Genomic DNA, 4,952 nt, shown 5'->3' on the forward strand with positions numbered 1-4,952 from the left:
AGGCAAGTGTGGGCAGGGTGTTAGTAACTACCTAGAAAGACGAATTCAAAAGGATCTGAGGTCACCCCAGAAAGATCACTGTGTGTCATTCTCCATGTCTGAGATACCACAAATACCAGAGCCTTGACTCTGGTTCAGCAGGTCACAAAGTTTCATTTCGGTCTCTACCCTGTAGTCTAAGGTAAAGAAAGTGAGTGTTCACACTCCATATGTCTGATTGTGGAAGGAACCCGAGGCAGTGAGCAAATGCTTTCTCTTCGTAATGCTTGTCGCTCAGCCACTGTCCCGGTACGGGGTACTCTTTTGAATTAAGCGTCCTTCTAAGCCCCCAGCTATTGACTGACATAAGGATATTAGTTTATCTGTCTGTTTTTATTCCCTTTCTAAAGGATTTGTATCAATGACCTATAAGCACCAACAAAGGAAACAAAAGACAGTCTAAAAGCTGGGAGTCCAGCTGAGTCTAGCCAGCTCTTATGAGCCCTGCCACGTGATGCCTGCAAGAAAAGCTCAAATTACATCAAATTTATGAGCAACTTGATGGCTCGAAAGCCACGGGATGAAGAAATCTTGCATGATTGTTTTGTTTTCCAAGCTGAGTTTCCCAAACAGATGATGAGAGCAACCCTCATGACCAGATGGGTGGACCTGGGAACAGAGCTACCCTGACCCATGCTCTCAGGGAGGCTCCGATGCTCCAGGCAGGAGGAGAGAGACTCTGCCTTTGTCCTGAAAAATACTTCCTCCCAGTCAGCACAGCAGCCAGCCATTCCCTTAAAAGAAAAAAACAAAAGTTGCCAGGATGCTGGGGCCCCTCCCTAGTCCAAGCTGGAGGGATGCTTGCCCTCCTTCCCTATCTATGCAATGAGGTGGGTCATCCTGTGATTGGCTATTTAATGAGGCAGAGAGACTCCTTCATAGTTTCTGTCCCAACCACAGGTACAAAGCTCCTGCCCTTTAATCCTTAAGAATCAATGGGTGAGGGAGCAAGGGACCAAAATTGGAAGCTACCATCTGTGAGGGATGCCAGGTGTGAAGCAATTGCTCCAAGACAGAGGCTTCCTGGTTATTGTAACCTTTCTTTTTTGAAATTACAGAAGCCCTACGTCAAAGGAACGTGATCTAAGTGTGCTGTGCACACCTATGGAAAACCCAATATATTGTACAATTAATATATGCTAGCAAAAAAAGTTGAAAGAGCCCTGGGTTCACTGTATGGAGACAAGCACTCTAGCTGGAAACTGCTGTTTTTGGCCCGAGGCCACACAGCTGGAGTGCCAGGCCTAAGCTCCTGCTCATGTTCTCTCTGTACTCCTAAGAGACAAGCTGTAAGAGTGTGATGGAGTGGCCAGTAAGAGAAGCGGCCATGGCCTTGTACCAAGGAAGATGGAAAGCTTTTAGGCAGCGCATTCACTTTGAAAATATTCAGGCTAGCGTGGTTTGCTAGAGAGTTTTATTCCCCCCTATACTCCACATACACGCACATACACCTCCTTAATGCATTACATTCTGAACTCAATGCCCTGGAAGATATTGAATAGACAGGACAAAATCCATTAGGCTCGTTGATTTATGGCTTTTCAGCATTTCGAAGGAGCGCCTCTCATGAAATTGGTTGCACACAACAGCTCCTTTTAGAGATGTCTGGTATCTCCAGTAGGTGATTTATGCTGTGATTCCCCGATGGCTTCTCTTTGCAAAGAGAGGGAACGCATTAGTGTAACGCCAATGCAATGCCCAGTGACTTCGAGACCCCTTGCTCGGCAGTCTTGCGGCCTACCCCCGTGAGCCCATGAGCTCCACCCTTGCCAGGTCTGACCGGCCTTCAGCGACCATGGCGTCTGGTTTGAGGTCACCCACAGGGCTGTCAGCAGTCCACCCACAGCTGTACACACATCCTCGGGAGCCTATAAAAGCAAAGCTACTGGGCTTAAGTGAGAGCCAGCTAGTGTCACTTCCCGTTCCTCAGCTGGTGACAGCTTGAGCGGGCCTGTCTCTGGTTAGCATGTGCACCCCATTCTGCCTTTCCTCCGGAGGTGGGGAAGTAGAAACACTCCCTCCTGCCCCTGTGCTATTCTGCAGAACTATTGCATTCTCGTTCCCTAGATCAGAAGCATCTAGAAGAAAGCAGATTGGTGATTTATTTACTTTTATTTTATGTGCATTGGTGTTTGGCCTGCATGCACGTTTGTGTTGAATCTCCTGGAACTAGAGTTACAGACAGTTGTGAGCTGCCGTGTGGTTGCTGGGAATTGAACCCTAGTCCTCGGGAAGAGCAGCCAGTGGTCCTAAGTGCTAAGCTGTCTCTCCAGCACCAAGAAAGCATATTTGTAACCGAATGACCTTGCCTCCCAGCTCCTAGCAGGAGCCCTCACATACAGTACACTCCTTGTAAATGTTTGCTTGAGACATTAGATCTCAGACAAGTAACTGAGGCCGGGTAGGGCCGGTTTCAGTGAAGAGCCTCAATCCACAGCTGTAGGGGCAGACGAACCAGCATGGAGTTGGTGGTTGGTGGTTATTCTTGCTTCAGGAGCTACTTGGGAGCTTTTTTTTTTTTTTTTTAATAGTTCCAGATATGAGTTCTTAGAATGGTGGCCTCTGGAGCCACTGTGATCAAAAATGAGTGTTTCTGTTTGTGAAGGGATACACTGGGAAATAGGGTCCTTAAGCCTTTTACCTTTGTCCCAGAAGCCAAAGGCTATGAGACATATCCTCCCCTGAGACCTGGGGGTAAAATCATAGTGGGCCAGGTGCAGAAACTTCCAGAGAAAGCCCCTGGTCACAAAGCTCTGCTCTCTGAAATGAACAATGGAGAATCTGTTCTGATCATGAGCCCTCCCGTTCCGCCACACGTCTCCCCCAAACTCAGCAACAGCAGACCCCGCTATCTTACTATCCTGGGCTAAGCAGCTTGGTGGCACTTCAGTGATTCATCCTCTTTCTCCTTCCCTGAGGCATTTCTACCTGGTGTGGCCCACAGGCTTTGGGTGGACTGACCCCCAGCAGGGCTCTCCTTGGTCTACTTCCTGAAGTGTGGAGTCTGTCTCAGTTCCTGAGTATGGTTCAGGCGTCAAGTCTGGATTTGGATTATCATAGCTTGGGGTCAGCAACAGCCTGTGGCCCACCTGGGCTAAGAGACATGCAGACAGAGAGTCTCTAGAAGAGACTGTCTCTCCCTCCAGATGTGTGTTATGCAGGGGTGAGCCCTGAGACTGAGGACTCTGCAGTCACTGTGAGAGAAGGTACCTGAAGGAAGGATGCTGCTGAGCCTCCAGGAGGAAGTGTGGAAAGACAGAAGAACACGGGACTGTAAAGACATCACTGGAGATGTATCAGCCACTCCAAAGCTGCCTTTGTCCAGGTCCCTAGGAAGGAGAGTCAGGAACCCCTAGGGCAGGAGGTCTGATTGTGTTCCGTGACAGTAATTAGACTGCTTCTAACTAGAATGATGCACGTTGCATCATCCAATCCTGGACACTCAGTACTGCTGACAATTACCAATGGTTCCAGGCAGGCCAGAACGACCTTCACTGATAGGAACCACAGCTTTTCTATCTCTGAATGAGTCACCTTTGACTGGGGGAGAAAGGAAAGTCGGTCATTAGAAGGAATAGTATGTCCTGACTCAGGACCTTCTGGGATGCCCTCTCCAAGCTGGAGTCAAAGAGATTATTTTCCTACTCTGTCTGAAGCATTACAGCGGCACTCCCTTTCTCTTAGGACCAAGTCTGAGCATCACATGGTTGGCTCCAGAGTTTCTCCAGTCTCTGTGCTCACTCTGTGGACTGCTTTTCCCTGACCCCTCCTTCCCCACTTCCTCATCTCCTCTGCTCAGTGCTCATCCGTGGGAAGCACCCCCCACCCCACCCCCATGCCCCCCTCAGCCTCTATCCTGCCCACCCGGTGCTCCCCCCCCCCCCCGCCACCACTCTGCCCACCTGGTGCCCCCCAGCCTCCACCCTGCCTCTCCCCTAATCCTTTGCCACAGAACTTCCTAGAGCAGTTCCTCCCTGACCGTCACCTCTTGGTTCCTCGGTGTGAGGAGGACACTTGAGCAGGGATGTGTCTGTTTTCCTTTCAGCCACAGTGCCTATGCAATGTGAGCAAAAGTTAGCACACATTTTCTTAAAGGGGCACTTCAGAATTCACATTTTTAAAGTTCTAGAGCGTTGTAATATGAGGTAGCTCGGTTGGTTGCTTAAAATGCACAAAGTCCTCCTTTCAACCCCCAGGATTTTATAAACCAGGTGTGGTGTGGTACATGCTGTAATCTCAGCACTTAGGAGGCAGGAGGATCAGAAATTCAAGGTCCTAGCCAGGCATGGTGGCACACACCTTTGATCCCAGCACTCAGGCAGTAGAGGCATATGTATCTCTGAGTGAGAGGCCAGCCTGGTCTACAGAGTGAGTTCTAGAACAGCTAGGGCTACAGAGAAACCCTGTCTGGGAGGAGGGGAAAGAATAAAAGGAAGGAAGGAAGGAAGGAAGGAAGGAAGGAAGGAAGGAAGGAAGGAAGGAAGGAAGGAAGGAAAGAAAGAGGGAAAGAGGGAAAGAGGGAAAGAAGGAAAGAAGGAAAGAAGGAAAGAAGGGAAAGAAATTCAGGGTCTCCCTCAGCTACATAATGAGTTCAAAGCCACCTTTGGCTACTTTAAACTCTTACCTATAAAAAAAAAAGCTATAAAATAAGGCTACGGTAGAAATCCCCAAAGACCCATCTTCCAAGTTCAAAGTATTCCCTGCTCTGGTAGATAGAGCCTTTCCAGTTTCTAGGATAGATCAGTTTTCCTCAGGACTCCTTTACCACATGACAACAGCATTTTCTACAGGTTCCTGAAGGACGTTCAGTGTCAGAGACAACTTGTCAGGGGATGAGGGTCCTTGCCCAGGTCCCTCCCAACACTGTGTCTGATGTGACATGGCTATTCCTGCCTCGGGAGGAAAGCAATGCT

General features: G+C 49.0%; 1 long non-coding RNA gene across 1 annotated transcript; it reads right to left on the reverse strand.

Annotated features, from left to right (window-relative positions):
* Positions 1–357: 357 nt before the first annotated feature.
* On the reverse strand, positions 358–4,133 carry LOC131918315 (uncharacterized). The gene is made up of 2 exons (XR_009380944.1): positions 4,025–4,133; positions 358–773 (listed from the first exon to the last, which is right to left on the reverse strand). It is a non-coding gene; the product is annotated as an uncharacterized LOC131918315 (long non-coding RNA).
* Positions 4,134–4,952: the final 819 nt, after the last annotated feature.

This window comes from Peromyscus eremicus, chromosome 8b, assembly GCF_949786415.1.
Source record: "Peromyscus eremicus chromosome 8b, PerEre_H2_v1, whole genome shotgun sequence".
Lineage (NCBI taxonomy): Eukaryota > Metazoa > Chordata > Mammalia > Rodentia > Cricetidae > Peromyscus > Peromyscus eremicus.